The 22,768-nt window shown below is 47.6% G+C and overlaps 1 protein-coding gene across 2 annotated transcripts in view; it reads right to left on the bottom strand.

Moving 5' to 3' along the window:
* Nucleotides 1-17,109, bottom strand: part of LOC121864291 — a 94,155-nt gene extending 77,046 nt beyond the window's left edge. For both annotated transcript variants that reach the window (XM_042363381.1, XM_042363389.1), the window contains exon 1: nt 17,064-17,109. The gene's annotated coding sequence lies outside the window, so the exon portion shown is untranslated. The remainder of the gene's footprint in view (nt 1-17,063) is intronic.
* Nucleotides 17,110-22,768: the final 5,659 nt, after the last annotated feature.

The raw sequence follows: 22,768 nt of genomic DNA, 5'->3' as shown, positions 1-22,768 counted from the left end.
GACCCAGGAGGGAGTCGCTGTGTCAGGTGCCACCGCAACACCAGTGTCCGACACCATCACCACCCACCAATTAGCTGTTAACCTGCCGCCCATACTAATGACCCCCTCGACCTATTCGTACTCTTACTTGCATCGTGAAAACTGTCATTGGTTCGTAAAGCTCTAAGGCACACACTGATATCAGCTTCTCTTTTTCTATGTAAATCCAAAACGTTCGTAAGAAAGTGTTTGTTTACCTTCGAATGTGTTTTGCATACGCCCCCGTGTACTAACCACTTCCTATACACACACATGAAGCATTAGTGGACAAAATTACACTGATCATTTATTTCGATCCCAACAACATAGGTTAGGTTAGGTTAGGTTAGGTTAGATTAGGTTAGGTTAGGTTAGGTTAGGTGAAATCTTGTATATATGGTTAGGTTAGCATGGTGCCTCTTTTTCCTCTCTTTCCCCTTCCTCTTGTCCTTCCCGTACCTATTCTTCCTCACTTTAATCAAATAATTCTATCTAATCTACCTAATCCCTTTCCTTTCTTCTCTTCCCCTTTGTCTTATCCATCTTCCGTCTTCTCCCCCCTTCCTCTTTATTTTTTTCCATCTCATTCTTCCTCCCAATATTTTTCTCCATCTTATTCTCCCTCCTTCCTCTTCCCTCCCTTCGCCTGGTCGTGACTCAGGTGTGTACTCTCTCTCTCTCTCTCTCTCTCTCTCTCTCTCTCTCTCTCTCTCTCTCTCTCCATATAATGAGAGTATAGAAACCAGATCCAGTCGCAGCGGATCCCAAGTTAACTAATGTGTGAATTGGAGCCTATTGTGGGGAGTAATAGTGTACTAAGGGGTAGTCTATTAGGGGGGGTAGTCTATTAAGGGGGGGGTATTCTTCTACGGGAGGTATAGTCTATTAGTGGAAGCGGGTCCCCTTTGTGCTAAATATTAAAACTGGCGTCCCTATAGTGAAGAGTTTAATACTAGTTTGTAATAAAAAAATAGTCTATTAGGTTAGAATTGGTTAAATTGGGGTCTATGTTAGGTTAAATTGGGGTTCTTAAGTTGTACTGGAGCCAACAACTAGGTTAGGATGGGTTAAATTGGGGTCTATGTTAGGTTAAATTGGGGTCAATTTGGACAACCCACAATACCAATCCCCTACAAGGAACATAATAACAAGTGACCCCACAAGGCAGAAAGGTTAACCAACACCTCGTGACTGCAGGAAGTCTCAACCCTCTTCAGATTACTGCGAGGAAGTTCATGCATAATAATAAAGGCGGTGGACAAGAAAATGGGATATATGTTGAGACAGGAAAGATGACAGAAGAAGACAGGGAAGATGACAGAAGAAGACAGGGAAGATGACAGAAGAAGACAGGAAAGATGACAGAAGAAGACAGGGAAGATGACAGAAGACAGGAAAGATGACAGAAGAAGACAGGAAAGATAACAGGAGGAGACAGTAAAGATGACAGAAGAAGACAGGGAAGATGACAGAAGAAGACAATAAAGATGACAGAAGACAGTAAAGATGACAGAAGAAGACAGGAAAGATGACAGAAGAAGACAGGAAAGATGACAGAAGAAGACAGGGAAGATGACAGAAGACAGTAAAGATGACAGAAGAAGACAGGAAAGATTACAGAAGAAGACAGGAAAGATGACAGAAGACAATAAAGATGACAAAGAAGACAGGAGGATGACAGAAGACAGGAAAGATGACAGAAGAAGACAGGGAGGATGAAGAAGAAGACAGGAAGAGAAGAAAAAAAGATAAAGAAGACAGGAAAAGAAGAAACAAAAAGAAGAAAACAGAAAAAAAGAGAAAATGACAGAAGAAGAAAAAACAGAGGAGAAAGATGACAGAAGACAGGATGACAGAAGACAGAGCAAAGAAGAAAAAGGAGATGAAGAAAAAAAGAAGAAAAAGACAAAGAAGACAGGAGAGACAGAGGATAGATGAATAGAGAAATAATACAGTTAAAGCTGACAGAGTTTCACCTAAGCATTATGTTAGGAAGACCTGATTAACACTAGTTACCTGTGCATTGTTAATAAACAGATGACACAAAAACACAAACATATACATAATAATACATACATACATACACATACATACATACATACATACATACATAAAACACACAAAAAATTGCAAAACGCACTAACATTACTCTCTGTGAACGTCGTAGCTATTCCCTTTAAGTTCATAAAATCACAAAGAGTCACAAAACCAAAGAAAAAATAAGTCCCTCGAATAAATTAAGAGATATAGACTCAATAAAGATACTGAGAGACAATAAAGATACTGAGACTCAATAAAGATACTGAGAGACAAAGATACTGAGAGACAATAAAGATACTGAGAAACAAAGATGAAGACAAAGTTCTAGAATTAGATTATCAGTACCTCATCAGAGTCCTAGATCAACAGTACCTCATCAGAGTCCTAGATCAACAGTACCGTGGGAGACAGTTCTACATTGACACACTTATGGAGACAGTACTAGATCGACAGTACCTCTGGAGAAGTAGTTCTAGAACGACAGTACCTCACGAAGAAGTTCTTGAGAGACAGTACCTCAAGTAGACAGTTCTAGATCGAAAGTAACTCATGGAGACGTAGTTCTAGATCGACAGTACTTCACGAAGAAGTTCTAGATGGACAGTACTTCACGAAGACGGTTCTAAATCGACAGTACTTCGAAGACGGTTCTAGATCGACAGTACTTACGAAGACGGTTTCAGATCGACAGTACTCACGAAGACGGTTCTAGATCGACAGTACTTCTGAAGACGGTTCTAGATCGACAGTACCTCACGAAGGTATAGTTCTAGAATCGTCATTCACCCTTGAAAAGACAAGTTCTAAGTCACCATTATCCTCTAAATCACGTCCACTACAGCACAAGGGGGGGAGGGGAGGGAGGGGGAGGTGTCGAGGTCGGGGGTTAGCGCGCCCCACTAACCACTGGGGTGGACCAACACTGCGACAGCTGTGGACCAACTGGCCCTCGGAGGCCACCCGGCACACGTGGACCACCGCACCAAGGGAGGGCAACCTCTGCCACCCTGGTCTTTATCCTCTCGTTAAGGTGACACCACTCAACCTCACACACCGTCTTCCTGCCGCGTCCTCCTTCGTCAAGTTTAAGGAGTTTGTCAACCCAACGCCTCCCCGCCACCACAGCCTTCAAGCACCATCAGTTGCTTCTGTATACAAAGTTTTATCTTGATTCTATTAAAAGTTATTCTCTTCACGATCAAGTTATCCATAGAACTAATTCTCCCACCAATACCCATGAGAAAACCCCTCTTAAATCCTACTGCCCAGGCTGAGATTCTCGTAGGTTCCAGCATTAAATTTCCCTCGGGGCAGTAGACAACTCATCTAGTCAGCACACTTAAGGTAGGTCAGAAACAAACACCTTTCAAAACATTCTTAAAACAACACCAAGAAGCTGCTACCTTAACTATATACATTTATATAGCACCAATAATTAATCCAGAAGTTTTTATATGAGTTCAGTAACATGACCGAGCCCCTACACAGTAATACCCTGCAGATTCCCTTCCTCAATCACGACCCCTAACAACAAGAACGACCCGTGAAATCAAATTCTTCTAGTCGTTGCTTCATTACGACCCTCCCGCCAGACTTCTTGAAATCCGTGAACCAGAAAATGGACGTTGGGGACAAAGTGGTGTCCTCCTGATGTGTTTATTGGTGGGTTCCTGAGGGTGAAGTGGTGGGTTCCTGGAGGTGATGTGGTGGGTTCCTGAGGGTGATGTGGTGGGTTTATGAGGGTGAAGTGGTGGGTTCTGGAGGGTGATGGTGGGTTCCTGAGGGTGATGTGGTGGGTTCCTGAGGGTGATGTGGTGGGTTTATGAGGGTGAAGTGGTGGGTTCTGGGGTGAAGTGGTGGGTTCGGAGGGCACGCTGCTGACGGTGAAGGGTGGGTGATATGGAGCTGAGAGAGAGAGAGAGAGAGAGAGAGAGAGATTGATTCTTGAAGACGGGAAAGTTAAGAAAATGGAAAAGTGTGTTCCATACTTTCATACTATATAAATATGGTAAATTACATTATATAAAGAAACAGAGAAGTGGAGAACTGAGGAGGGAAAGGAAGAGGAGAATTTGGTAGTAAAATAGGAAAAATAATGGGTGGAGGGAAAGAATGTGAAGCGAGAGATGAAGCAGTATGGGAAGGAAGAGGAGGCAATTAAACGGAGTGGAAGGGAGTGGCGGAATGGAAGAAGAAGAAGAAAGGAAGGGTGTGGGAGAGAGTGAGGAGGAAGAGAAGGCGGAGAAGGAGGGAAGGAGGTAAGGTGGAGGCGGTGTGGGCGGTGCTGCAGTGTTTTGGCATTGGCTGGTGATGGGGGGGGGGGTAGGGAGCTGGGTGGGTGGGGGTGGGGTGGGGGGGTATCTGATCAATGGTGGCTGCAGAGTAACCCCCTCCAAGAACACCCCCCCACATCAGTGACTCTCCCTCCCTCCAACAGGGACAACCACGCCACCCTCACACCTCAACTATCTGACACACACACCCCTTATTTATTTACGGATTCATTAGCCACGTAGATTAGACATTATGATCAAGTTAATGTTATAAAGTTCTTAAGAAAGTAGCAAGACCTTCACTAGGGTTAAATACACGATAACAGCCGTAAGTAATTAATCGATGTAGATTTATATTAAAGGAGGCGGTAAAATATAGGTGTAGAAACTGGGAAGAACTAAGGCACTGAAGGGCATAGTATGTGGTGGGTCAGACAAACCACGTGCGCCAGTCTGATACACACACTGGCCCACCCATGTTACTCATAGGTAATTTATCGATTAGGACTGAGTGTTAGTGTGGCTTACCTCCGACTCTTCCTTAGGAGAACCACAGCAGGAGCCGACCGTGACCCACTACAACATCCCCAGTGACCCCCACCCAGCCATGGCACTAACAGAAAACGGCTGACCTTCAAAACCGATGAAACAGAATTACGCCTTAAAGTGAACACAACCCCCCTACCCACCACCACCACAGAACTTACTAAATCGCTTTCCAGGACCAACCACAATTCACCACCTGTCTCGTGGTTGGTGTACACTCAACTAAGACAATCCTTCATAATATGGAATCCTCAGGTTGATATTGTACACTTGTAACCATGATGTATCTACCTCGGACACCCAACTTGATAGACAGACGACAGCCCCACACCACACCACGTCTCGTCAGGTATTTAAAAGTAATGCGCACTTTACATTACCACAGTTATCACGACAAAATATACGAGAAAATTACATAATCCAACGACTGATTCTTTTTCTGTCCGTCAAAATTAAGCGCAGCAACACCACCACCCTCCCCCTTCAGGATGGACCTTTGATTACCATCTACACAGAGGGCCCCACGGTACAATTAAATAGTGCAGGTGTGTGGCGTACAAGAACACCTGGGTGGGTGGGTGGTAGTGTCGGGGCTACAGTGATAGAGGTCTTTGGTATTAGCCGGCTGTCATCAGGACGCTGTCAATCAATACTTGGAAAGCAATACAAAATGATAAACAGGTATGTACGATATTTTCAGGATATATATATATATAAATAATTAATATAAACATTCTTAATCAGTCATTACTTAACACTGTGAAGATTAACACTTGGGGAGGGAGGGGTGAGGTCACATGCCAGACATTCCTTATTTTCACGGTTAATTAAAACACCGTCGCAGATGTTATATAGCCCGGGGGGGGGGAAATTAATGGAAAATGGGTGAGCCTCTTTAGAAAATTTCCTTTCAATATGATAATTAGCAAATTTCCTCTGAGAACTCGATTCACACACACACACACACACACACACACACACACTACATGTAAATTTAAGCAAATCATCCAACACATCTTAACATTTCTGGAAAATTTTGTCACATAATGGACACAATAAGAGCACAGCCGGTACACACCCAGGACAGAAAGGTGTGGCTGAGTCAGGACAAAACAAGGTGTGGCTGAGTCAGGACAGAACAAGGTGTGGCTGAGTCAGACAGAACAAGGTGTGGCTGAGTCAGGACAAAACAAGGTGTGGCTGAGTGTGGCGGAATCCTTCATTATCATTCACTGCCACATTCCCCTCTGACGTTTCTCAGTTACGAAAAATAACGCAAAATGACGATTAAGAAAAATATTCGGTGACGTCACATTAAAGAGAAGAAAGAGATCTAGAAGCCACGTGTGTTGGTGAAAAGAGGAGGGTGCTGCTGTTAGGGGAGTGCTGCTTGTTAGGGGAGTGCTGCTTGTTAGGGGAGTGCTTGTTAGAGGGAGTGCTGCTTAGGGGAGTGCTGTTTAGGGGGAGTGCTGCTAGGTGAGTGCTGCTTGTTAAGGAGTGCTGTTGTTAAGGGGAGTGCTGTTGTTAGGGGAGTGCTGCTTGTTAGGGGAAGTGCTGCTTGTTAGGGGGAGTGCTGCTTGTTAGGAGGAGTGCTTGTTAGGGGTGAGTGCTGCTTGTTAAGGGGAGTGCTGCTTGTTAAGGGGGAGGTTGCTTGTTAGGGAGTGCTGTTGTTAGGGGGAAGTGCTGCTTGTTAGGGGAGCTGCTTGTTAGGGGGAGAGTGCTGGTTAGGGGTGAGGCTTGTTAAGGGGGAGGCGCTTGTTAAGGGGGAGTGCTGCTTGTTAGGGGGAGGCTGCTTGTTAGGGGAAGTGCTGTTGTTAGGTGAGAGTGCTACTTGTTAGGAGAGAGTGCTGATTGCTCTTATTTGTATCCCTTACGTCAGCCTCCAATAAATTAACCACTGACTCCTCCACACGCACACGCACACACACACACACACACACACACACACACACACACACACACACACACACACACCACTGTTTCTTCTAAGACTTTGCCTCACAAAAATACATCCTGATCGACCCCAGACACGACCTAAACCTGCCTATAGGACCTATCGTTAAACCTCTTTGATTCTTTACCTCTATGCTATACCTCCTGAAGATGCCTAGCGGAACCACCACCACCACCACACATCCTATAGATCAAGTCATAACCCAATATCTTCCTCCTCCTCTTTGTCCACATCCTAGATCCTTCTCCTCCTCCGTCCACAACCTTGTTCCTTCTCCTCCTCCTCGTCCAAAACCCAGATCCTTCTCCTCCTCCTTGTCCACAACCTAGACCCTTTCCTCCACAGCCTAGACCCTTCTCCTCCACAGCCTAGACCCTTCTCCTCCACATCCTAGATCCTTCTCCTCCACAACCTAGACCCCTTTCCTCCACATCCTAGACCCTTCTCCTCCACATCCTAGACCCTTCTCCTCCACATCCTAGACCCTTCTCCTCCCACAGCCTAGATCCCTCTTCTTGTCTACCCTCCTCCTCCTCCTCCTCAAATTCCTCCATCATCCAAATCTACTTTACCACCCGTGCCTCCACTTCACCCCATCCTCCCCACCAGTCACTGCCCTGCCCACACCCGCCACGCCGGACCTCAACATCCGGCCACAGCAGTGCCTTGGAGGAGACACCTACCCCCCCCTACCCCCTCCCTCCCCTTACCCAGATCCTGCACACCCAAGTAAACACCACTATAATTTTTTTTTTCTGGTTCAATACACGCTTTTTGAAGGGTATATCAGTGACCCCCCACCCCCCCCAGACTGACATAGCCTCTGTTATATTATTCATTGGTGTTTATAATCACGAACAGCATCAGAATCCCTCACGTTTATTAAAGATACCTGATCACATATACCTAAGTCTCAAGCGATTGTTATCATTAGTAGTAGTTTCAAAAAGTTATTATTATTAGTTTCGAGAAAATCACATCCACATGTCTGGCGGATTTAAGAAAGGAGACAAAACGGACATGAACGATGGCAGGAAACTCGTTTATCTTGAGGTAAATGTTGACAGGACCGTGGCGAGGACTTACCCTGACAACCATCAATTAGGAGGGAAAAATAGAACATAAGACCCAGGTAAACACACACACACACACACACACACACACACACACACACACACACACACACACACCTGTCATACTATTCATCATTGATGGTTAAATACTCTATAAACATTACTGAAATGGTTGAATTTATTACTAACATCTGCTGCAACAACACACACACACACACGAGAGAATGTGTGTGTGTGTGTGTGTGTGTTTGTGTGTGTGTGTGTAGTGAATCTTCCCGTCATGGGCTAGCGGTCACAGAAAGGTATCGGACATTATTCCCTCGCCTTAAGTGATTTACTCTCCAAGAAAAAATAAATAAGTAAACATTTTTTCAACGAGATGAGAAGAGGCCGGCGTAGCACCAGCCAGCCCAGGACGTCCTTCACTGTCAGGGTGGGGAGTAATTACAGCTATTTATTATATACAGCCCCGGGGTAACCTGCTAGGGTTTCAAATACAGCACAGCCCCGGGAGAGAACCCCTGGCACATGGGTAACGCTATTTGTGTCGCGTGAGTTAATAGACAACCTGCTGGAACATAGACTGGTACAGAGAGCAGGGAGACACACACTAGTTACAACACATGTGTAAGCCGTCGACAATAAACGTTTAGTAGAGAATTAAACATCAGTTGTTGTGCACCTGGCAGGAGGAATAAATTACTGGCACAAGGAGGCGTCGGTATACATAACCCGCAGGTGAAGAGGCGCTGCTTAAATTTAGAAAGCATACAAGTGCACCGCCAAGAGGTCCCACTTTCACGGGGCGAGAGGCGCGAGAGGAGTAAAATCCCAGAGAAATGAGAACTAGAAAAAAAAAGGAACATTGGTTCTATTGGGTTTTTTGACAGTGGAGTAAAATAGTACATCATCCGGAGTTGAATTAGTAATAAAGTAGGAAAGATTTAACTGTAACTAGGGAGTAATTCTGACCACCTGATGGACCGAGATTCTACCTGACATGGCAAGGGTTCGTGAGATGAAGAATTAAATGAACACATGTCACTCCTGTCTGTTGAGGGCCTCCTGACGCGCCCTCCTGCAGTAGAATGGCCTCCTTCATACTTGCTGCATAACAGTTCTCTCTCCCTCCACCCCTTCCCTCCCTCCCTCACACCTCTTCCTCCCTCACACCTCTTCCTCCCTCACACCTCCTTCCTTCCTCCTCCTCACATCCTTTCAACAAAATTGCTAGAGATCTTCATTAGTGTCGTCACGTTGCCCCAGGGGGCCCCACCCCAGCATCAAGTGCCCGCCCCGCCCCCCCACACCCGGGATCACCTTACCCGCCTGCCTCTGCCTCACGCCCATCACCCTTCTTCACTACCACATGTCGACCTCTCCTCCCTTTCTTCCTCCTTCGTCACCGCTCACTCCCATTCACCACTCACTCCCTCCCCCCCTCACCACTCCTCTCCTTCCCCCTCACCCTCACCAGTCCCTTTCCCCCCTCACCAGTCCCCTTTCCCCCTCACCAGTCCTTTCCCCTCACCAGTCCCCTTTCCTCCCTCACCCTCCTCCTCTCACCACTCCTTCTCTCCCCTCACCCTCCTCCTCCCTCACCAGTCCCCTCTCCCCCCTCATCCAGTACAACTCCTCTCCTCCACTGCCTCGCCCACCTCCCCCTCACCTCACCTCTCTCCCTCACCTCATCTCCCCTCAGGTTGCAGAGCTTCTTTAGTGACACCTGATCACCCCTTGGTACCGTATTATTAATAAAGGTATTCTTGGCAGGGCCTAAGTGAGTGCCGCGCGCACACACACACACACACACACTAATCCTCACCCACACACCTGGACCATCTTTCTACACGCCCACGCCTCCCTCCCCCTAACACGCCCGCACACGCCCCTCCCCCCCAACACGCCCGCACCTCACAGAAAATCACTTATCACCGGCAGGTTATTTTAGCCACAGCTTTCATTTATGGTACATATAAACCTGCCGCCTGAGTCGGGTAGAGTTACTGCCACGCCCATCATCATCCTTCCGCCACGCCGTCATTCCCCCGCCCACGCCCGTCAGTATTACCCCCCGCACGCCCATCATCCCTCCCCGCCCATCACCCCTCCTCCCTCTCACATCATTATCACTTCACCCCATCACCGTGCCTCTCCTCCTCTCTCTCATACTCCCGTCATCATCACCTCTTCCTCACACCCATAATCCTCTTTCTTACACCCACCTTCCCTCTCAAGCTCCCCACTATCATCCCTCTCAACACCCCCACCCCACTCTAAGACCACTCCCCCCAATATGTCATTCCCAGCCACCATATGAAACAAAATCAATATTTTTAAAACCTTTACTAATAATACACAGAAGCCAAACCCATACTGTGTAAACTTGTATTAACAAACAAACAAAGTGCCCAAAGAGTTAAAGGAATGTATTATTGTATATTCAAAACTCGTGGTCATGTCTAGAAACTAAGTGAACAGTGCTTGTTTGGGGATTAATTACCGAAGCACTAAACTTACATTAAAATAACATGTCTAAACTTCCCTCACCTCACTATCCATGTTAGTAGAATTTTCCTCCATCTTTAATCATGTCATTTACCGAGAAGGAAAAAAAAAAATGACTCAATATAAACATTATCTCTTAACTCATCTTTAAGTTCCAATATATATTTTTTTGTTATCCTTTTAATATATTACAAGACTTCAGGTTACTGTAGGTGGGTATAATTAGGCAGGTATTTCAAGTTACACACCTGGGGAGAGAAGAGATGTTGTCTCATTAACACACCGCTTCTTGTATATACACTGTCCCTGGTGTAACAAAGTCAACAAATACATGCCAGTACTCTTACAGCAACACACGTTATACACACACGCAGTAACGAGAACGTACACATACCTACAAAGCATATAAATCAAGCATACTTACACACACGCACACACACACACAGACACAAATGAATAAATGTTTGGTTAACTGTGGAGGTGCCTGCCTGATCTCAGCCACCACCTCCCCCTTAACACGACCCCAGCCACACCCTGCCTCCCCCTCAACCTGACCCCAGCCACACCCTGCCCCTCACAAGCACCAAACGCACAATCTATCACCACTCGTTAATAACACCGCAATATAAGCAGTGAACATGTGAGGCACGATTAGGGTCAAAACCAGTCAGGAACACGTCCATAATGACCCCATCGTCCAAGGTTAACAGGAGAACGCTTGCTCGTCCCGTTATTGGCCGCTCTGCACCCCTGCCGGCCAAACCATCGTGGGGCCACTCCTCCACACAAAAACTTCACTGTCATGTACTCACGTTAACAATAACAGAGCAACAGAGGACGCGAGAAAAAAAAATGTCAGAAAACTTCAAGTGATATCAAGATTAATTTAAAATAATAAAACTAATTTAAAATATCCTTCATGATCGTGTTCTAAGGTACAACAAGAAAGCAGGCAGGCAAGAAGGCAGGCAGGCAGGCAGGCAGACACCATAAAAATACGTGAGAATGCTTTAGTGATAACAAGCAAAACACACACACACACACACACACACACACACACACACACACACACACACACACACACACACACACACACACACACACACACACACACACACACGGACTGGTTAGCGGCGGGTGAGTATCCCACAATCCAAACCCTTATTACAATACGAATTACTAAAGACAACGAATATCTACAAGTTATTATAAGCATGAACCTTCCTCAACGGGTTTATCTTTTACACAGAGCCGCACCCACTCCAGGATCAAGTTTAACCGAGTAATACACGTAAGGGTGGCGAGGCGGGCGACCCGATAATGTAGTTTAGGACCCTTGAAACTACTGGGCGACGCTGAAGAAGAAAACTGGAAGGAAAGGTTCTGTGGAGAGAGGATGAGAAGAAAGGAGGGGGGTGAATAAGCTAGCGCAAGCGGAGATCACATTCACTGTTTTCTCACTTGTCCCAACGGTTTTGTTGTTCTTATACTGTCACAAGGACCCACCACGCCCTGTACACAACCTCCCTGCAACACTGATTTATCACCTCCTAGTAACCCCGCTCAAGGACCTCGAGACCATACTATGATTAAGGTTAACTGACTACAATACAGTTGGGTGTGGAGTGCTATAGTTACAGTGACGTGTAAATGGACGTACAAGCTTCCTTTCAACGCTCTGAAGTCAACTTATCAGTGCAAAGACGTATTGTGGTTTTATCGTTTTAATTTTAACTTCAAGAGTTCTTTCGGGATCTAAGACCCAGACACTCGGGTAAATACTTCCCAGTCCCTCTACCTCACGACACTATTTCCAGCAACACTGCCCTTTCCCTAACACTACCTCCCCAAGCAACACTGTCCTCCTCTAAACACACCTAACCTCCCTCAAGCAACACTGTCCTCCCTCCTAAACACACCACTTCCCTCAAACACTGTCCTCCTCTAAACACACTAACCCTCTCTCAAGCAACACTGCCCTCCTCTCCTCACACCACGACCCTCCCTCAAGCAACACTGCCCTCCCACCTAACAACACGACCCTCCCTCAAGCAACACTGCCCCTCCCACTAACAACACGACCCTCCCTCAAGCAACACTGCCCTCCCTAACAACACGACCCTCTCCTTGACACCACTGTTATTAGGACACGTCAAAACAGAGACGTCAACAATCACAGACACATGTGCGTTGTAAACATCGCCTCCCCAAGCTATTTATTGCCACACCTTCCATTATCGCTTTGCCAACAGCCCTGACACGACCATACTCAATAACAAACAATAGTATTCAAAAATTCACAAAAACAACACAAAACTTGACAAAACTCTAAGAAAAATAACATGGTTAACACTTCAAGTTACAGTGTAATATAAATACAATATTATCCTCAACCGTGAAAGATTAAATGTGGTATAAAGTCATAACATCACTCCACAAACGACACTGAACTTACAACCGACCTGATCTACAACTACAGATTCTATACCAATAACTGTAAACCCAAACAAGAGGACGTGTATCGTGTAAGGTTTTTGAAACACTACATATTACTGTAGCAATATTTAAAAACAAAATTGACATCAATTGAATATATGAATTTTAGGTTTCTACATAAGTGTTTTTTTCTATACTCAGACAATTAAAATTTACATATAAATAAGTGTATCCAGGTTTTGTAAACATTGAACACTCTCTCTCTCTCTCTCTCTCTCTCTCTCTCTCTCTCTCTCTCTCTCTCTTCCAGGAACAAAATAAAATTAAACGCTCGACACAAGAACAAAAAGTGGTTGTTCTCACTGGAAGCTTACTAATAAACCTTCCCCAGATGGCGACAGTTTGTACAACAAAGTTTTTATATCGAGGTCTTCTGGCCATGACCCTATAGTCCGCGGGTTCTTTTATGGTGCTGATATTTTTTCTTCTAGGCTTTATCTCCGTCTGGTATATTTTAACCCAGGGATAAGACCGCAGGAAGAAATTCGTGCCAGGGCATGGGGAATCTATCTATATCCGATACGCAGTTTGCCTCTATGCAGCCCAGCGGTTCATACAGAGATCTCTATATATTTTTCTGGGGCTTCAGTCTACAGGCACCCCAATTATCATACGAACTACCACTTACGCTATCTGGAATCCAAACAAGCAATAACAACGACATAGTGGACGTTATCATGCAAAGAGTTGTATTATGTAAATCAAAAGCATTTGTCATAACGGCCCTCTTAACTACCATGGCAACTCAAATATAAGGTTCTTAACTTTAATAACATTGTTACAGTTGACGACCAAAATTGTAGTTTCATAATGTCACCAATACATTGTTATAACCGCGTTACCGAAGGCCACGTAGCCTCCAGTCATTGACATAATGAAGTCGATGATTTGAGCTAAGACCCTCTCCCCCCACGGAGTATTTCAAAATCGTGGTCACTGGTGCCGGCTGAAACACGAAATATAACCCCCAGACCCATTGTCGACAAGGCCTCTCTGGGAAGGATTTTTTTCATGAAATCCTTCAATGAATGACGCTAGTCTCCTCTGACACCTGAAATCTTATCTCATATAACCACAAGTAACCCTCCCCCCGAGGAACACCACACTTGGCACACCTCACACTTCATACTACATGTGTAAGACTGTCAGCAAGACGAAATTACTCGTTATACAACTTGAGTGTGACCTCAGACTTGAGTCTCTGTCGTGTGGTGCCTCTCACTGCCTGGCTCCTGTTATATTATACCCAGCAGCTGATATACCCACCCCTTACCCAGCTCCTGTTGTTGCATTATACCTGCCCCGTTACCCAGCTCCTGTTGTTGCATTATACCTGCCCCGTTACCCAGCGCTGTTGTATTATACCTGCCCCGTTACTCAGCGCCTGTTGTTGCATTATGCCCCGTTACTCAGCTTGTATCATACTCGCCCCGTTACCCAGCGTCTGTTGTTGCATTATACCTGCCCGTTACCCAACTTGAGCCTGACAGTCACTCTGGGCGCCACATTGCTCCATTGTTTACCGAGTGACGAGCCCCCCTCCCAACTGCCTCCCCCTCAGCAGGTGCCCATCACTGCTTCGGGCGTCAACCTCAGCGCATTCCTCTAAGCTTGGATACGTTTACGTTGTTACTACGTTTGGATTATAATTAATGACCTGTATATCGACTAATCGTAAATTAAATACTTTATATAAAAATTCGTCTCTTTGCATATTTCCGTTTATTTTAGAATGTTAAATTTTACACTGTCAGATATTACAGGCAGACGGAGGTAAAATTTTAATAATCATGCCTGTAGTTCTTGGGATCAAATTTAAATCCTAACCAAAACTCATCCTCAAATTACCTAACCTAATCTAATCTTGTCAAAACCCAACCCAACATAAGCACCAGTATCTTAATCTACCACACTATAAATTTATTGATATAGTAAGAAATATAATCTGTCCTCAAACTAGCCGACGTCCAGGTCATAACTTTCCACCCAATAAAATCCATCACGTAACTAATGACCACAGAAAATATATAGCCCCACTTTTCTTCAACACGCCTTAAAAGACACGATTTGGTAATATATAGGTTAGGTGTTGCAAGCTCATGCATATATATTACCTAGCCGGAATACCTAGCCAAGATAGCTATGCCTTTCTTTAAACAAATCATAATAATTTAAGTCGGTAGATGTGAGTCCTGTTAACCACAGGTGATTCGTCTATCTAATGGTATTGTTTCTCCCTCTTCATCCTCCAAAATAAATAAATAATGAATAAATACGTAAAATAAAGACACGCTAAGTAGAGACGCCAGTGAGGAATGTTTACACCACTAATGGCTACACTCTTTCTCCCATGCTTTAACGCACGCAAATTTCAAGGTCTTATACGGAACGAAAACCGAAAAAATATAGACTCCTGTACCGAGAGACACATACATAAATTCATTCATTCGGACGTGTGTACGTGAGTGTGTGTGCACGTGAGGTGTGTACGTGAATGTGTCATGAACAAGGCTCGACATACAGCCTACCTTGGTGCCTCAGCCTGATATATAGACGGAAGGGACAGGAAACCGAGGGAGGGATTAGAAGGATAAAGGCGGGAAAAAGACGGGTATGGGGAAGCGACGGACCGCAGAGTTGAGAACAGCACAGAAGACAGCAGCCGTAGTGAGAGAGAGTCTAGGTGTTTGGGTGATGGACGTGTAGTGGTGAAGGGTGGTGAGGGTGGTGAGGTGGTGGTGAAGGGTGGTAGGGGTGCTGGCGTGCTAGGAGTCTGGTCACAAAGGGTATAAGGTGTGTGTTGCTCGTCTGGTTACTGGTCTTCCCAGAATGCTACGATTAATGGAAGTGTCCTCAGGGGTTTGGGTCTGAGAGGATGTGGGGCCAAGAGGTGGTACTGGAGAGTCCTGGTGGCGGGTAGTACTGGAGAATCTGAGGTGGTGAGGCACTGGAGAGTCCTGGTGGCAGGTAGTGCTGGAGGTCCTGAGGTGGGGTGGTACTGGAGTCTGGTGTGGTGGTGCTGGAGGACTCTGAGGTGGTGGTGGTACTGGAGGAGTCCTGAGGTGGCGGGTGAGGTACTGGAGAGTCCTGGTGGCGGGTGAGTACTGGGAGTCCTGAGGTGGCGGGTAGTACTGGAGGAGTCCTGAGGTGCGGGTGAGGTACTGGAGTCCTGGGGTGGCGGGTGGTACTGGAGGTCCTGAGGTGGCAGGTGGTACTGGAGGTCCTGAGGTGGCGGGTGGTGCAAGGGTGGGGAGGTTACTGGAACGTTCGAGTGGAAGGTACCAGAGGTGTGTGATGGATCTGGCCGGGTGATGATTGTGTAGTTGGGGGAAGGAATAAAACTCTGTTCAATAAGCCAAAGGAAGGATGTGCTTACTGGGGAGCCGGAAGGATATGGCCCACGTTCGGGAGAAATTTAATTACCGCAACGACGATGATGTCTGTAGAGAAGGTACACAATAAAATAACTTCCGCATCACAGACAACAAAATCAGATCTGACAAGCACTCCTACGACACGGTGCTCCACCATTCCAAGAATCGATCACACCACCAGCAACACCCCACCAGGTCACAGATAACAGGTCAGAGGGTGCGGAAGTAGTGCGTCTGTCTGACTGTCGGTAATGACGGCGTGAAGCCCCCACTACCTGGGAGCTCCTCTACTATACCCCCCGTGAGAATATCTGTGGTACTTAATACACAGTGAGACCAGCCAGCCAACTACCCGCTACAGTCATTAATGACGAACTGTTAATGATTTGTTTGTATCGTGACAACAATTATTAAGGGAACAACCATACTGCAGTAGGTCTGTAGGCACACGATAATTACAGCGTCAAACATGACTTTGCACATGACCTGCTGCAGTATGATGGTTTATGGCTTACTCGTGTCTTATACTTTTGAGTTATGTCTTCAATTAGGAAATTTTATGTCTACATTTGCAATATAGATATGCAAATTTTCTGTTATGCACTTTACATCACCTTTCCCGGAAGTTCAATGTCAGGTTTTTCCTTTAAATTTCAGTCACATTAAACTGTTATAATAAACCTCACACTTCTGTAAGGTTAACACTATAGTCAAATCTGGTTTCACTCTGGTAGTTACACCAGCATTATTAAAAGCATTAATTAGCACACCCATCACACACCACTATTACGCCTCGCACGTCCGGCGGTCGGAACATGCCCCTGTCTGACAGCCATCACGCTGCCAGCCCTGGCCACGCTGCCACCACACACGCGCATTATCGTACCGCACAACACGAACGGTACTGTAATTTGAACTTAAAACACTATCAAAGACTAGTGAATACTTTATAACAAGAAAAATACGACAACATTATGCAAAAGGGAGTAATCTGCCTTTTAAGCTCCATGCAACTTGCCAACACATTGTTGTTCAGTACTTTTAGTGAATGGCCCCTTGCCCTCCAGCAAGAAAATATGCCTCTAACAAGATTACTATATTTTCAACTTTCATACAGCAGAGGTTACCTGTTAAACACACGCAGTCACGTTCGAAGTAGTTTATAAAGTTAGTTGGTTGCCCTGAAGGATTTAATGTTGAGAAGAAGATATGTATTGCTGGGTGGCGTGCAGTGATCAGATCCCGAACGATAAGCTCGTACGTCAGGCAGCACCACGATGACCCCATAACAGAGGGCAGCGACGACAGACCGGCGGGAGACCTCAACGCCAAGAATCTGATACCTTCCCCATCCACAGGGTCCTGATGCTTTCACTCATCCCCAGGTCGTGATACCTTCCTCATCTGGGTCCTGACCGCGCCTGCTCATCCCCGGGTCGTGATACCTTCCTCATCCACAGGTCACGATACTTTCCTCATCACGGGTCCTGATGCCTTCCTCATCCCAGGTCCTGATACCTTCCTCATCCCCAGGTCCTGATACCTTCCCCCCTCCCACAGGTCCTGAAATGCCTTCCCCCATCTGGGTCCTGATACCCTTCCCATCCCCAGGTCCTGATACCTTCCTCATCCACAGGTCTGATACCTTCCCATCCCCCAGGTCCTGATACACTTCCCATCCCCAGGTCTGATACCTTCCTCATCCACAGGGGTCTGTCCCCTTCCCCATCCCCACAGGTCCTGATACCTTCCTCATCCCCCAGGTCTGATACCTTCCCCCATCCCAAGGTCCTGATACCTTCCCCATCCACAGGTCCTGATACCTTCCCCCATCCACAGGTCCTGATACCTTCCCCATCACAGGTCTAATGCCTTCCCCATCACAGGTCCTGGCCCTTCCTCATCCCCAGGTCTGATGCCTTCCCCACTCTGGTGCAATCCACTTCCCCATCCACAGGTCTGATGCCTTCCTCATCCCCAGGTCTGATACCCTTCCTCATCCTGAGTCCTATACCTTCCCCATCCACAGGTCCTGAAAATACCTTCCCATCCACAGGTCCTGATACCTTCCCATCCCACAGGTCACAATGCCTTCCCCATCCACAGGTCCTGATACCTTCCTCATCCCCAGGTCCTGTTTTGCTTCCCCATCCACAAGGTCCTGATACCTTCCCCATCCACAGGTCCTGATACCTTCCCCATCCACAGGTCTGTGCCTTCCTCATCCCCAGGTGCAGTACCTTCCCCATCCACAGGTCTTGATACCTTCCTCATCCACAGGTCCTGATGCCTTCCTGTCCCCCAGGTCCTGATACCTTCCCACATCCCCAGGTCTGATACCTTCCATCCACAGGTCCTGATACCTTCCCCATCCACAGGTCTGATACCTTCCTCATCCCCAGGTCCTGATACCTTCCTCATCCACAGGTCTATGCCTTCCCCCATCCCCAGGTCTGATATACCTTCCTCATCTCCGGTCACGATACCTTCCCCATCCCCAGGTCCTGATACCTTCCCCATCCCCAGGTCCTGATACCTTCCTCATTACAGGTCTATACCTTCCCCATCCACAGGTCCTGATACCTTCCCCCCATCCTGAGTCTGATACCTTCCTCTCATCCCCAGGTCGTGATACCTTCCTCTTCCTTCCTCATCCACAGGTCTGATACCTTCCTCATCCCCAGGTCTGATACCTTCCTTAAGCTCCACAGGTCCTGATACCTTCCCTCATCCCCAGGTCCTGATACCCTTCCTCATACAGGTCCTGTGCCTTCCTCATCCCCAGGTCTGTGATACCTTCCTCATCCCCAGGTCCTGATACCTTCCTCATCCCAGGTCACAATGCCTTCCTCACATCCCCAGGTCCTGATACGCTTCCCCCATCCACAGGTCCTGATACCTTCCCCATCCCCAGGTCTTGATACCTTCCTCATCCACAGGTCTCAATGCCTTCCCCAGGTCATGATACCTTCCTCATCCCCAGGTCCTGATACCTTCCCCCATCCACAGGTCTGATACTTCCTCATCCCCAGGTCTGATACCTTCCCCATCCCCAGAGTCCTGATACCTTCCTCATCCCCAGGTCTGATACCTTCCTCACCACAGGTCCTGATACCTTCCTCATCCCCAGGTCTTGATACCTTCCTCATCCCCAGGTCCTGATACCTTCCTCACCCACAGGTCTGATACCTCCCCATCCACAGGTCCTGAAGCCCTTCCTCATCCCCAGGTCTGATACCTTCCTCATCCACAGGTCCTGATACCTTCCTCATCCACAGGTCTGATACCTTCCTCATCCCCAGGTCTGATACCTTCCCCCATCCACAGTCCTGATACCTTCACTCATCCCGGGTCCTGAATGCCTTCCTCATCCACAGGTCTGATACCTTCCCCACCCATCCACAGGTCTGATACCTTCCTCATCACAGAATTACCAATGCCTTCCTCATCCCCCAGGTCACGACACACTTCCTCATCCACAGGTCCTGATGCCTTCCTCATCCCCAGGTCTGATACCTTCCTCATCCCCAGGTCCTGATACTTCCTCATCAGGTCTGTTCCTCATCCCCAGGTCTGATACTTCCATCCCCAGGTCCTGTGCCTTCCTCATCCCAGGTCTGATACCTTCCTCATCACAGGTCCTGATACCTTCCCATCCCCAGGTCACAATGCTTTCCTCATCCCCAGGTCCTGATACCCTCCCATCCCCAGGTCCTGATACCTTCCTCATCCACAGGTCCTGATACCTTCCCCATCCCAGGTCCTGATACTTTCCTCATCCCCAGGTCTTGATACCTTCCTCATCCACAGGTCTGATACCTTCCCATCCCCAGGTCCTGATGCTTTCCTCATCCCCAGGTCTGATACCCTCCCCATCCACAGGTCTGATACCTTCCTCATCCCCAGGTCCTGATACCTTCCTCATCCACAGGTCCTGATACCTTCCTCATCCCCAGGTCTGATACCTTCCTCATCCCAGGTCCTGATACCTTCCTCATCCCCAGGTCCTGATACCTCATCCCCAGGTCCCACAATGCCTTCCTCATCCCCAGGTCCTGATACCTTCCCCATCCACAGGTCCTGATACCTTCCCCATCCCCAGGTCTTGATACCTTCCTCATCCACAGGTCTGATACCTTCCCAGGTCATGATACCTTCCTCATCCCCAGGTCCTGATCACCTCCATCCACAGGTCCTGATACCTTCCTCATCCCCAGGTCTGATACCTTCCCATCCCCCAGGTCCTGATACCTTCCTCATCCCAGGTCCTGATACCTTCCTCACCCACAGGTCCTGATACCTTCCTCATCCCCAGGTCTTGATACCTTCCTCATCCCAGGTCTGATACCTTCCTCACCCACAGGTCTGATACCTTCCCATCCACAGGTCCTGATACCTTCCTCATCCCCAGGTCCTGATACCTTCCTCATCCACAGGTCCTGACCTTCCCTCATCCACAGGTCCTGATACCTTCCTCATCCCCAGGTCCTGATACCTTCCCCATCCACAGGTCCTGATACTTCCTCATCCCAGGTCCTGATACCTTCCTCATCCACAGGTCCTGATACCTTCCCCATCCACAGGTCTAATACCTTCCTCATCCCCAGGTCTGATACTTCCTCATCCCCAGGTCTGTTCCTCATCCACAGGTCTGATACCTTCCTCCCCAGGTCCTGATACCTTCCTCATCCCCAGGTCCTGATACCTTCCCTCATCCCCAGGTCCTGATACCTTCCTCATCCCAGGTCTGATACCTTCCCCATCCACAGGTCCTGATACCTTCCTCATCCCCAGGTCTGATACCTTCCTCATCCCCAGGTCTAGTACCTTCCTCATCCCCAGGTCTGATACCTTCCTCATCCCAGGTCCTGATACCTTCCTCATCCCCAGGTCCTGATGCCTTCCTCATCCCAGGTCACAATACCTTCCTCATCCCCAGGTCTGATACCTTCCTCATCCCCAGGTCCTAATGCCTTCCTCATCAGGTCCTGATACCTTCCTCATCACAGGTCCTGATACCTTCCCTCATCCCAGGTCCTGATACCTTCCTCATCCCCAGGTCCTGATACCTTCCATCCCCAGGTCCTGATACCTTCCTCATCCCCAGGTCTGATGCCTTCCTCATCCACAGGTCTGATACCTTCCTCATCCACAGGTCCTGATACCTTCCTCATCCACAGGTCCTGATACCTTCCCCATCCACAGGTCTGATACCTTCCTCATCCACAGGTCCTGATACCTTCCCATCCCCAGGTCCTGATACCTTCCTCATCCCAGGTCCTGATACCTTCCCCATCCCCAGGTCCTGATACCTTCCTCATCCCAGGTCCTGATACCTTCCTCATCCACAGGTCTGATACCTTCCTCATCCACAGTCCTGATACCTTCCCCATCCCCAGGTTCTGATACCTTCCCCATCCCCAGGTCCTGATACCTTCCCCATCCCAGGTCCTGATACCTTCCTCATCACGTCTGATACCTTCCCCATCCACAGGTCCTGATACTTCCCCATCCACAGGTCTGATATCCTTCCCATCCCAGGTCTGATACCCTTCCCCATCCACAGGTCTGATACCTTCTCATCCACAGGTCCTGATACTTTCCTCATCCCAGGTCCTGATACCTTCCTCATCCCAGGTCCCAATCCTTCCCATCCCCAGGTCCTGATACTTTCCTCATCCACAGGTCCTGATACCTTCCTCATCCTGAGTCCTGATACCTTCACATCCACAGGTCCTGATACTTTCCTCATCCCCAGGTCCTGATACCTTCCCCAGGTCCTGATACCTTCCTCATCCACAGGTCCTGATACCTTCCTCATCCCCAGGTCCTGATACCTTCCCATCCACAGGTCCTGATACCTTCCCCATCGACCTAATACCTTCCCCATCACATGTCACAATACCTTCCTCATCCACAGGTCCTGATACATCCACAGGTCTGATACCTTCCTCATCCCAGGTCTGATCCTTCCCCATCCCAGGTCCTGATACCTTCCCATCCACAGGTCCTGATACCTTCCTCATCACAGGTCTGATACCTTCCCATCCCCAGGTTCTGATACCTTCCCATCCCCAGTTCTGATACCTTCCCATCCCAGGTCCTGATACTTCCTCATCCACGTCTGATACCTTCCCCATCCAGGTCTGATACCTTCCCCATCCACAGGTCCTGATACCTTCCTCATCCCAGGTCCTGATACCTTCCCCATCTCCAGGTCTATTTCCCCATCTCAGGTCCTGATACCTTCCTCATCCCAGGTCTGATACCTTCCTCATCCCAGGTCTGATACCTTCCCATCTCCCAGGTCTGATACCTTCCCATCCCAGGTCTTGATACCTTCCCCATCTCGAGTCCTGATCCTTCCTCATCCACAGGTCCTGATACCTTCCCCATCTCCAGGTCCTGATACCTTCCCATCTCAGGTCCTGATACCTTCATCACAGGTCTGATACCTTCCTCATCCACAGGTCCTGATACCTTCCT

Source organism: Homarus americanus, unplaced genomic scaffold (assembly GCF_018991925.1).
Source record: "Homarus americanus isolate GMGI-L3 unplaced genomic scaffold, GMGI_Hamer_2.0 scaffold59578, whole genome shotgun sequence".
Taxonomy (NCBI): Eukaryota; Metazoa; Arthropoda; class Malacostraca; order Decapoda; family Nephropidae; genus Homarus; species Homarus americanus.
This window is presented reverse-complemented; position numbering and strand designations above follow the sequence as displayed.